Source organism: Pinus tabuliformis, chromosome X, assembly GCF_031772625.1.
Source record: "Pinus tabuliformis cultivar Carrire ecotype Pingquan chromosome X, CPIR1, whole genome shotgun sequence".
Taxonomy (NCBI): Eukaryota; Viridiplantae; Streptophyta; class Pinopsida; order Pinales; family Pinaceae; genus Pinus; species Pinus tabuliformis.
The window spans coordinates 339771128-339784827 of NC_142308.1; positions in this window are offsets into that span (position 1 = coordinate 339771128).

Genomic DNA, 13700 nt, shown 5'->3' on the forward strand with positions numbered 1-13700 from the left:
TTCCTGGCTACATCTCCTGGTCCAAGATTTCAGTGCGACCTCTATATTATGTCTTCAAAATAGAGATTACAATTGTGAGCTCAAACACTGAGTCTCAACACAACAGTCAATGGTAATTACATAGAGTTATACGACCACCAGACCCCCTGGTTGGTTCTCCAAACCCTTCTGGTTCTGTTCTTCTCTGCTTTCTCCACCTTTGTATTGTCAACTCCCTCTCGCTTTTTGGCTCTCGGGCTCTCTCAACCTCTTTGTTCCCTTGTGTGTTTAACTTTTCTACGTTCATCATGTTTTATAACACGTTTTTGTTACAAAAACTCTTAAAGCGTGGAAACTAATTTGTTTATATTAGAAATAGTTTGAACGAAACGACTAGCGGGCGCGGGTGGTCCCGATTGTTCGGCCTTTCTCTAGCGCTAATCCTGAAACAGATGAATCGAACGGCTGTCATGTCTCATCCACCAATAGCCCCTTTGACCGTTGATCTACACTCCGTTAATCCAATGGCTGACGGCCATTTCGGGCGGCCCACTTGCACGGGGATTACCCGCCTGAAAATGTGGTTTCATCTCTCCTCCGCCATGCTACATGTCAGCTAATGTATGGAATCGGGTGGATCCCATCCAATATCGCTTACTACTTGAAGTCCGTCCGAAATACCATTTACCACGGAATTCAAATTTCTGCTGATTTTGGTTCATAGTTCCTTCAAGTCTGTTGAAACCCTTTACGCCTGTGTAAAGTCCTCCTCTTTGATTATTTGCGATGCGATAAAGCAAAAATCACATATCGCATAGACTTTGGGCTTGCGGGTAAGTTCTGCCTTTGGTAACATTTTCGATGTGATTATGTGATCTCCACCATTGGATCTGCGTGCTCGATCCGACGACTCTCATTAAATTGTTGGATCATTGATCGCACTTCCCAATGGGCTGCCTTCGATATGTTCTGCTGGCTACCTCTGATGTGATATTGCAGATTCAATCCTGACTGTTGATCTGGCGGATTCAATGGCTCTGATTCAACGATACCTCATTTCCCGCTTCTCTTGGATTTTCTCCATTCCTTGGTGTTTTTCTCTGCATTCTCTGTTTCCGATATTTGAATACTTAGAGGCTTAAGATTCGTTTTGGATCATTGAGTGCATAAATGAATGACCTATAAATAGATAGATAGTTGGGTCGTCCTACCCATGGATATTGTAGTCGGCTGCCCATGCATAGATAGTTTGCATTGACAGTGGAGACATATTGTTATAGATATTTTAGTCAGGGGCGTACCATGGACAGTGGAGACATACTTTCATAGAGAGAGATAGTAGTAGGGGGCCTACCTTTGATAGTTTAGTCGCCCTATTATACTGATTGTAGTAGGGGGCATCCTGCCCATGCTTACCCACCTTATTCCTCCCCATGCATGGAGTCATCCTGCCCATGGATAGTCAAGTTAATAACCATTCTTTCTAGTTACCCATAAGAGCTAGACATATAAGCCCAGACAAATAAGTTGATAGCTTATGGATATTCTATGTACCACCACTCAAACTATACGGGACCTTCGGTACCTCACCTACAGACAGGGGCAGGGAAAGAGAGTATCTATACCAATAAGTGGGTGGGGGAATAGGGATAGCTAGAACGATAAGTGGGGAGGGATAGCTAGAACGATAAGCCCGCCCAGAGAAACAAGGAGATAGATAGGGAGGGAGAGTGAATCTAGGGACCAAAGGTACCTACCTAACGAGAATAGAAGTGGGGAAGAATAAGAGATATACTAATAAGTGGAAGTGGGGAGGGATACCTATACCGATAAGTGGGGAGGGATCATAACCCATTCTTGCAGGATAAAGAAAAAGACCCTTTTTGACAGACATGGAATTGACAGACATGGAAAGCCATGTAATGGTAAGGCGTAACGTATTGAAAGCCAGTAAGTAAGTATTGAGGGAAGAAGAAAATAGGACGTAACGTATTGAAAGCCGGGGAATAAATAGGACTCAAGAACCTACTGAAACCCATTTGATTTGATGCCGAAAATCAAAGCGTAATGACATATATAATGAGATCTCTATTTCTTTTTAGACTATATTCTAAAAAAACGTATTGACTCGTATCATGTGGCTAGAGATAGCATAAAGAGGGTGGGTCGTGTGGGTCGCGGGTTAAGGCTAAGTCGTTAGGGGTCGTTAGCGCCTTATCTCCCGCCTTATCTCTTATCTCCCGCCTTATCTCCCTGGCGTTAGCTAAGGTTAAGGGTCTTTCTTTGAATAAACACTCGACTGCAAAGGGGGCGGGGAGCTGGAAGCTTAGGAACGAAGAAGTAGAGGGTCGAACACGAATGATTCTTCCATCCGAGCGAGGTTGGGAACCTCACTGGTGGTGATCGCCGCTTGGTCTTCGATTGACCCTGCATGCAATGGAAGAAGGGGATCTCAAGCCCGCCCGTGAATCTGCATCTATAGCGCACTGGGACGTCCAGAAGAGAGGAGCCTGCGGCCAAGCTAGGTTTTATGACCTAGGCATGCATTCATTAAGGGCACTAAGGCAATTACAAAGTGGTTAACCTCGTAGATGTATATATAGAACGTGAAAAAAGGAATCAAGAAAGGGGGAGCTTGGTCGTGGTAATGAAAAGCTTTGCGAAACGGGTCCTCCAGTTTTGTGGTTGGCCAATCATAGGGGAGTGAGAAAGAACTATATAGAACATTGATAAACTATATACCCATCAAGTGTGATCATTGAACCGGGTGTGTGTAATTGCCATGGTTCTTCGAAAATAGAGGGAGTTTAAGGTGACGTAACAGCATTTTGAGAAGCACTATCCCTCCTGGTTTATGACTTAATTGGCTCGTTAACCGAACGTTCTGTTTTCCGCTTCGTATCCTCTCGCAACAGTAGAACCAACCGTTGGGAAGCGAATCATTACGTAGAGAAAGCAGGAGAAGTGGAACGAGTTTCGAAACCTCACCCATATGAATGAGTGAGTGACTCCATCCCTTGCTTTAGATCCTTTCTTGATTTTGGAACTGGTGTTAGTAGCTTAGCTAATTTGATATGTTGCTAGTGGTACTGAAGCCTTTGTTGCCACCCACCGTAGTATCTGTCTAAGGGGAATAGCCCCGTCTATACTATATCAATCAGGCTCTCCCTCTCGATCTAGTTCCATCTCTATAATAAATAAGTTCCTATCCGTGTTTCGGCATGATCCTACTCTCCCCGCACCCACTGGGTGTTCCCTACCAAGTGATCCAATCAACAGATACCATTATGATATCCCTCTCCTTAGCTCATCAGGTACCCTTTCTTTCTTCTTTGGTCGGATGTCGAGTGCACTATCACTTTCCTATATATGCTACGGGGCAACCCCCTTACGTATGGATGCATTCATGGGCATGGAAATAGATTTCTTGGCTTGGCCTTCCCTATTTCTTTCTTGGTGGGCATTAGTGCAAGCAAGCAGCCAGCGTAGGCGTAACCTATTCACTCACCTACTATATCTAGGCAAGGCCCATCCGAAATATTCATTGTCCATATGGCCCGATAAAGCGAGAGAAAGAATATCACATGCAAGTGACACTTGAGATTCTTCCTTTCGTTACGCGCCCCCATTTCACGAGCACAACCATCATGCATGAAGAAGGTTTTCTAAGAGAATAACGAACGACAAGAGAGATAGATAGCCAGTTAGGTGGTGCCGCCCAAATAGATATAGGGGCTACCCCTATCACCTTCCAGCCATCCATCTTTGATCCTTCGAACTACCGGGCGGTAAAAGGGAGAGGTGAAATCGCGGGCTCGGGAACCTGGTTATTGGAACACACTCACTCACATGGTAGCGCGCATCCATGGGAGGGGGAATTCGAACCAACCAACACCTGCCAATAAGAACCAAATAAATACATAAATACATATTTACATACATACATATTTGGTCAGAAAATAACCACAAAAGAGACCAGCGAAGAAATAATCGGAGAAGGGGCAAATGGAGAAGAAGCTACCGATCGAACAGGGATGCAGCAGCTCCGTGACTCATCGCACCTATTAGTTAGTTTTCGTCAAATCCCTCACCATATGAATAGTGAGTGACTCCGTCCCTTCGGTGTTCAGTCAGGTTCAATGCCTACCTATTGTGTGTGTGAAATCGGGCAGAACGACTTCTCGCTGTCGCTCAGGTTTTGAGTCAAACTTGACCATTCATTCATTAGATTCTAGTGGACTTGCTATTTTTAGCCCCATGGATAGAGAAGGAGATGGTGCAGTGAGCAATAGCGATTTTGAGCTTTCCCATCTATCCCAATGAATCGAACTAACTAAACTAAAGAATAGCCTGGATTATCGCTCGTTACTCTCGGCTTGGTCAGCCTTTACCAACCAAATACTCATGTCAGCATGGAAATAGCGATAAAGATGCATTTCTAAAAATCATAATGCACTCTCGGATGGTGCAATCACAAGCACCTTGATCTGCATGGATAATAGGTAGTCTGGCTGGCTGATCTGGCTGGGTATCCCCGAGCTACGATGTTTTCCAGCTCCAATAAACCCTCACCATATGAATAGTGAGTGACCCCTAAATAATATAGTGCCCTTGTTCGGATTTATTTACTAGTGACCGAACTGGGCAATTCATCATCCAACACCGGACGGAATCATTGTCATGCGTCCCGGCCCCGCTCCATTCTTCTCCCCAGCCCGGTTGGAAGGAAGCAGCTACAATTGGTTTAGCGAGCGCGGCTTCTGTCTGGTATGGGAGGAAAATGCATGCAATGGATAGAGAAATGCGCTTCCCCTCTCCCTATCAATTCAATAGGCAGAGTGGGTGCCTAATCTGTTCTGTAGGCCCTACTTTCTTTCGTGGGTCGAGTTAATGCTCTCTCCCTTGGGCTGGGCGTTCGTTCTTACTTACAGATATACTTATAGTTTCATACTGTCATAACCGAGAGATATTCAAGGTCGAGCTTTCTCCCTCAACCGACATCCATCCATCTATGGTTGGTCGATCGATTCAATATATCGATCGATAGGCGGTGTTGCGCGTCCCTCCCTCCCCTACTATTAGATAGATGATCCAAAGGCGAAGGCTGCTCTCTGGCTGGGTCCTTACGCTGGGAGTGGGTGGGGACATGATGCTTTGCCGGTCCGTCCTTCCGGCCCCTAATCCTATATATAAGGAAGGGGCTGCCACACTGGGGCTGATACAGCGAACTGACTGAGATCGAGTTCGGGCTTTCTTTCTATACGTAATATGCATATGAAATGACGTATAAAGAATCTCCCTTAGCTTTCTAATTGAAGGGTAAGGAATATTGATGTCTTTGTCCCACTCCCTACTATACTTGGATCCAATTTTCTTGTTCTCCTCCCCCACTAGTCCTTTCCTTCTCCTCTGTGAGTGAGTGAACTAGCAGGCCACTATATAATCTAACTGGGGGCTCAATCCGCCCGTTGTCACTCACTCGCTATTCATTACGGGTTCACCCTTGAAAAGAAAGGTGGTTAATAAATTTCGGTGAACTCACCTCGCTATTGATCGTTCGCTGTCGCTCACTTGCTATTCCTGACGGGTTAATTGGAATTCTAAGAACTCCTTCCCGGTTCCTAGTTGAGCATGCTCCCGATAGAGCGAGTCTTACCGATACAATAGGGAGGGATAGGGAGAGCGATAGATAGGGGCCTTTGCTCTTGTAGGCTAAGATCGAGCCTGCCTTGCTTACCGATCAAGAGGGAGAAGGAGCATTGATACACTAGTGGGAACGAGACCAAAGCCAAAAACCCTTAGAAATAGGCAGGTGGGACCAGAGGATTGATCCACAGCCAATTGGAGACCAAAGGTTCAATTCCATAACCCAGGTCATCCCCCACCCACCAACTTAGTAGAAGCCCACATAAACTAGTCGAGGGAGAAGCAAGCCCCCTTTAACCCAAGTAAATCATCTACTTGAGAGAGACACCTCCCCAACCAATTGGTTGAGCTCAAACAACAAGAGAAAATGCCCTTGACCTAACAAAGTATTGCTTTAATGTATTTACTTGTCTCATTTCAATAACTAATATCCCAATCCAAGGAGATAAGTAAGTAAGCTTGAGAGAAGTGAGTGCCTAAAGAGAAGACACAACTCCAAATCTAGTCTTGAGGATTCCTAGGGGAGATGTGCACTGGGGATATCAGAATGTGTGCAATGTAACTGAGAGTTTTAGTTATTTCATAGCAATGGGTACGAAATGAGTAATGATCCTTCCTCGGGCTATGTAAGGTTGCGACTTCCACTACTATTTATGGATGAACGTATACATTCAGTGATAGCCCCTCGATGTATGAATGGCCCTCAATGTATGGATGGATGTATGGATTCAATGCGCATTGGTCAGAAAGCAGGCTTGAAATATGATTGTAAACTGGCTTGAAATAGGGAATAAAATGACTGTAGAGTAGAAATGACTATTTAATGGACCTTACAAAATGACCATAAACTCCTTGCTCTCTCTTTGGTCGAGGAAGCGGCTTCGCACCTTGCCTGATGCGGACAAGCGGGTAAACCTCCTTAAATTTCTTCAAAAGAAAGACCCGACCTTTTTCCCATCGAGGTTATAAATGCGCTTTTCTTTGTAGAGAGATTGAGGATGGCGATAATCAATATTTCCAACGTGAAAACCAAAAACTCGACCTCTACTAGGTTTTGTTGGGATCATCTCATGATTGGCCCTAGCCCACGAAGTGGGTTGTCAGCACCACTGACCTCATGGGGGAAGAGACCGAAGGAAGCAAGAATGGCGGGGTTTATAAGGTAGAAACGTTCAGTGCAAAGACTTCTCGATTCCTGCTGTTTAGGACATTAGACACCTTCATATCTATGTAAGGAGACAATCCCGAGCAGGTCGAGTGCCTTTCTTGTAGGCACCCACCTAGGTCTTTCAGATAACATTCGGAGCTAAATGACGTTCCACTGGATGTCGAGTCTCGGCCTTGGTATCAGTTTGGTAGAAATTAGCACCAAAGTGTACGAGTATTGAGTGAGAGAGGGAGGGTACCTCGGCCATCCACAAGGTCAAACCAACATCGAACACATTAGATGTCAACTCACGCAATCGCTTTCTATAGGAGAGAAAATCTTATGCTACAAGTCCGGCGGAAGCTGCAAGCTCGACCTAATCCTAGGGTGTAAGCATCAGGCCCCTCTTTGGCAGGCAGGTGGACAAAAGAGTACTTCAACTCATTCACTAAGGGGACGGGGCTAATCAAACTAGCAACTCTAAAGAAGGCATCACTTTACCTTCCACGCTTACGAGGTCAAGGCACTGACCATTCTCAAGCACTTCACTTTGGAATAGGCTTAATATCATCTCTCCCATAGATTTTGTCTTTCACCTAGCACTTTCACCTCTTGCTGCTTATTAATTTGACCTACTTTTCTTTATTATAGTATTATTATTTTGCTCTCCTTAAGTACACACCCCCATACAAATAGCACTCCTTATGCACTTGAATTGACATTTCTTATAGTTGATGTACCCCTCTTTATCACCCCTTTTATAAGAGGATTTATAGGAGATTTACTTCCTATTTATGCTTTCAATTTTTGCTTCTATCTTGATTGCCAATAGCCAAGGGAAGTTGATTCACTCTAGACACATCCCCACCTAACGAAGTTTTTGACCTTTTTCTACATTGAACACAATTATAACACACTTAACCACAAGAGATTTCATGTAAATGATTAATATGACTTTCCAACATCTTTCCCTACCGACACACCTACCCTTCCAACTATAAGGCCCCACCACCACAGAGATGATCAACCCAATAGCCAATTTGAAAAGTTCAAAGTTTCGAAGGTACAAAAGGGCAGTTATCTGAGGTATCGTCCCATTTTTCTGAGCTGGAACCGATTCCAGCCTATTCATCTGCCTAAGATATTGAAGCCTAAAAGCCAAATCATTGGCAGGGGGGTTTCCAAAAATGACTTTTTATAAACTTGACCGATCTTGGTCGGATGTTATTGTTGATTTCAGTCAGCTTGTTGATGTTTTTCGGTACCATATGTAGGTTTGTTGGAACCGTGATTGCTACCCGAACTGGTTTATCAAAGAGATGATCAGACAAGTGGTTCAGTCTGCTGATATTCAGAAATGTGGGTTCAAATCCCGCTCATCTCAGCATGTATCGTCTAGGGACAGATCATGCACTGTAACAGATCACGCAGCATATAATAATAGATACATGTATTTATCACCCGCAAATAGTGATCACTCCAATCCATTCAAGTGCAGTCATCGAGATAGAACACCATCACATCACACCTTCATCCCGACTACGGTCACTTTATTCAAGGTGTATCCTGATGGTTAGTAATCTTGTGATCTCGTTCAGTGGATTGGGGCAGAAAATCTTAGAGTGGAGTATCAGTTATGCCTTAGCAATGATTGCAGGCCTTCCCCACTCACTTGTACCTTACCAATACTCATTTGTAAAAGATCATGTGCTACCGATCCCAGTTGACCTTGTGTTGACATTTGACGAGACTAAACACTTGATTAGACCCATCATACTCCCGAGGAGGTTGGTAACCCTGTGAGGATACCGGATATTAACCACGTACCCAACAACATATGTGGTCTAATTGAGTCAAAGTATCTCTGTGTCCCATCTTAGGAACAACCTGATCCTCTCTGATCTTTCCACCAAAATGCGGTGAGCTCATTACTTTTGTGGACATTTGATGATACTAAGCACCTGAAAGCACCCATTTCAGGGCTGCGTCTGGGATTCTTTGCTGTCGGATTTTGATAAATACCCTTACTTCTCTACACAGTTCCTTTTTTAATGGGGTACTAGGTAAACCACCAGATTCTTCCCCAGTACGTAGGTTCATCCATGTCTTTCCAGTATCAACCGCATCGTATAATAAAAGATATGCATAATTCTCCTCGCAAGCAGTGATGTTAACCCAATCCATTTGAACGCATAATTGAGAAGAAATTTGTCAGATCATGCCTTCACACACCTAGGCCTACGGGTCAAGATTTATTTACAGGCATATACTGAGAACAAGTAAGTTCATGCATTTGATCAGTGGTTTGGGGAAACAAATTGCACAGTGGTGAGATGGTTATGCCTTAGCAATTATTGCAGACCTTTCACGCTTTTCCCAGATATGCATATCTATCTCTTCCTTTCTCTGATCTTTCAGTGATTCAACTCATTCAAATGCTTAGATCAATACATTGTCAATACTAAGCACCATTGATATTATAGTACTACTTATATGTGCCTAATTGTTCTAGTACCAGCTTATAGGTTGTGTGTTTCAACTTGTTGATACAAAGGTAATACAAACATATAGATGGATACGTAACAATGGCATGGTGAAATCATATTATGTAAACACAATGGTATAGATAAGATTATAGATACGAGTAAGCTAAATCAATGGGTTTTTATTGTATAAACATGATATCAATACTAGTTACTAAGAGCTTAGATGATAGAGTAGAAGTAACTCCATGGATAAGCTATGACCACTCTCTATACATGACCAGTAAGCTGTGTGATTACGATTACAACACTGTAAGTTATACTATTCATTGATTATGTCATACTCGTCATAGTTAATAAAATCAATGGGAACCAATGAAGATAGTGATATGTTAAGAACTCATATTGAAACGTTACCCTTAACTCCATATTAGTACAATATTATCATGTTGATTATGTAAACATAATGAGAGATGAACCTCTATACTAATAGAGCTTTTATTACACTAATAAAAGAGATAGGTAGTACTGAGGCCATTAAGAGGATAAAGTAACCACTATTCCATGAACATGAGCTTGTATCCTTATTGTTATATGAGATGGTGGTACTCATTCAAATCAAAGCTTAGAGAATAGGTAACACTATTGAGAAAACCCATTGTACTAGTAATATGATACAAGCTTATACTACTAATCAAAGTAATGGGAATATCGTAATCAAGCATTCTCATAATCAGTACTAGTAGTTAATGTGATAAGCTAACTGCAATCCCGCATAGTTATAACACTAGTTAAGTAATCATGTATCCATAATGTTGAACAAGCTGGTAATTGATCATGTTTAAGCATGGTGAATCAATAGGGATAGTAAGCACAGTGTTGATTGGGCGAATATTATTAATAAAGTACAAGTGTAATTCAAGTAATGTGATACATAGAACAAACCAGGTTACTAATACAGCTTATAAGCTTAGATAAGCTAAACTACAGAGAAAGAGTGATATCTCAATAGTAAGCATTCACCTAATTCACTCTATTCACTCAGATTAGTATGAGTAAGTTATGCAATAAGCTTGAAATCACCTATACCACTTAGATATGGCACTCTAACCTATTCACTATACTATACGTACACTTGTATATCCATAATGAACACTAGCACATACCATATCGATAGAGATAAGCTCTTGGTTCCTATTATGGTGTACTCATTGGAAACAAGCTCATACGTATTAAGAGTAATCACTTAGTATTGAGATAAGCTTAGTACAAGCTATTATGGAAACTACGCTAATACAGATGATACAAGCTAGTTATGATACAACACCTAAGCAGATAGCTTTTAACAATCATACATATTGTAATCAATGATGTTACTCTTTCTTATCACAATGGTACTAATACTGGGATATCACTAGTGAAGCTATTCGTGTTATTCAACAATACCAGTAGTGTAATAGTGTTCAAGCAATCTAGAATCAATGGTAATCATTCTAACTGGTAACTAGTGACTAAACGTATAACCTGTCATGAATAGGAAGCTATTATAGGTTGATGAGTGTTATATAACCATGGTTCTTATATGTTACTAAGCTTATACCAAAAAGAGTTAGACTAATAAGCTTACTTCTACCATTAGTAGTGTAATGATTAGTGATATATACAACTTTCAATAGTGTTACTAATCTTAGAGAGGTTATGAGCTTGTTATGGAATTACTAGTACTTATAAGTTTGTATTGTGTTATCATTACAACTTTGATATCAGTATAAACTTCATTACTGTTATTACACCTTACATTCTACTTGATTTTCTCTATGTTACCTATTACGTGTACGAACTAGACATGTCACATATCGTAATCATTCTACTTTATCTGCTCTTGTTACATAGTACGTGATCAACTCTATTACATATATTGCATAATGATTATACTCTACTATATACCTTATAAGGTTCAATAGGTCTTAGATTAGCACTAATTCCATAATGATGATTACACGAGTATCACTAGCTCAGATAAGAGTGACAATACTAGAATAGGTTGCAGTGCTCATACCAGTTCTATTAATCATATGTTCTTTACCTAATCATTATCCTGTGAATATACAACAGATTCCATGTATTCAAGTAAACAGAAGAGTAACACCATATTAGCTTAGAAGAGTAATTGTTCTAGCTTATTGATCTAAGTAAGCTATGATCTTGTGACTATTCATAGTTATTACCATATCTTACCACTAGTTTACAAGCAATGGGAATAATTAGTCACGAAGCTGATCTTGGAGGTATATGTAATCTTCATAATAAATGAACATTCCTATTCCAACCAAATAAGGCTAGTTTCTCTTATGTAAGCTTAGTGGAAACACAATGGTAACCAAAGAGTGATACATACGCTAAAGGTTTCATATTGCTTACTTGTTATTGATAAGAGAACTAATCACCAGTATTGAATACACTTGAATTGGAGATTATTGCTTGTTCCTTAGAGCTTATTGATGATCTCTTAACAACCTCATAAAGCTGAACACAAGTACAAGTGAATCCATACTATGATATCAATGAGCAATGGAATTAGATCTCACCATTATACAAACTCAAACACTTAGAGTAATAGTACTAACGTATATGTAGAAGCCCATAGGTAAGCAGAGTAAGCATCACTGATCAGATTGGTTCACAGTAATAAAACAGGTGAAATAAGGGGTATGTCATTCCCATAATAGATGCACTGATAAGAGTACTGTGCTTGCTCGGCATGATAGTATTCATAGTTGGTGAACCTTTATTCCTATAAACATGATAGTTGATTAGGCTTATACTCATATCGAACCAAGCTTAATGAGCTCTATAACTAGTATCGTAATTACAATCAACTCTATTTGATCATTACTAGCTAGCTTGTAAGCTCATTTCGAATTAGCTTCTATCCTATAAAGTATTGGGAATTAGACTTATCTTATTAATAGCATGGGGTATTAGCTTGACTATGACAAGTAATAGATATTAAGTTTACCCAGCTAAAGTGGTGAATATGGATACTAGCTTAAACCTAGAACTAGAATCAGCTAATCACAACAAGTATAAGCATAACATGTGAAGTATGATTACAAGCTTCTCCTTATACTGGTCTTTAACACCACTCATAAGCTAATAAAAGCATGTGATAGATTAGAACTATTCCCATAGATGAAAGTGGATATCATAGCTTAAGTAGTAGGAATTATTGGTCTCTTTGTTCACATGAGATTTCAGGTTACAGGGTTGAATCATTGCTTAGTGAAATAGGGATAATCCATATGTTCAATGATATGGAACCAATCTCTATCACATTACAGCTTAAGCTTAGATGGTCTTAGTATTAAGCTCACTTGGCATGTTTAATACTAGTGTAAGATGTACTATCACCATTGTCATCACCGTATAAGCTCAAATATTCAGTAAGTTACAAGGTTATTCCATAATAACAAGCACTTACCTTATTTGGTGTAAGTATTACTAGTAACATGATAGTACTATGTAGAAGCTTTGATATGATGTGTTACCAATATAGTTCTAATATATGGAAGCTAATAGATATAAGTTAATATGGTATAATGATTATGGATTACTAGTAATCAATGGTCATACTCTTTGTTAGAGCTCTTGACCAGTATTAGCCTAGTATATTGTAATGATCTATACATGTGGAATACAACTAGTTATGAATTACTAGTAATTAATTGCAGTTGTACTTGATCTATACATGATACGGATAACTATTCCCATTCAATGGAGATGATACTAGCTTAATCTCTTACATGTAGAACACTTTGTTGTTTCTATTAGATAAGTTGTTTCACCATAGTTAAGTAGGTAGAACATGTTACAAGCTAAGCTCTTAGTACTATTACACTTATTATGGTTGTTATTTACATTGTAGTTAAGCAGATCCATAAACAAGAAGGTTTTATTCCACTTAGATTACAAAGCTATGAAGATTGATTACGAAATATTATAACAGTACTATCCAGCTTAGCATCACTCTGATCAATAGATAGAAGTAATCCCATATTGTTATCCTGTTATATCACTATACTATGAATACTGATGTACGAGCTTATATGCCCTTTCATAGTAATCGAATAGAGTAGAACAAGCTCCATGTTTACACGGTAACTAGAGTCTATACTAATCAAATAGGTGGGATAAGCTTATCCATAGTGAATAGAGTGAATTAGGTAATAATGGTGATACTAGTGCTTAATACCTTCAACCTGATCTTGTATAATAGTTATATCGATATGCTTACATGGCTCTTGTTAATAAACCTTATCTGCATATCTAATACAAAAGCAACAGGTCATCCATTTACCAGTACTGTTGACGTATCCATCATAACTATGGGAATTGAAGTAATGAAGCTTAGTAATCATGTTGCCCATCTTGGATTCATCAGTAGG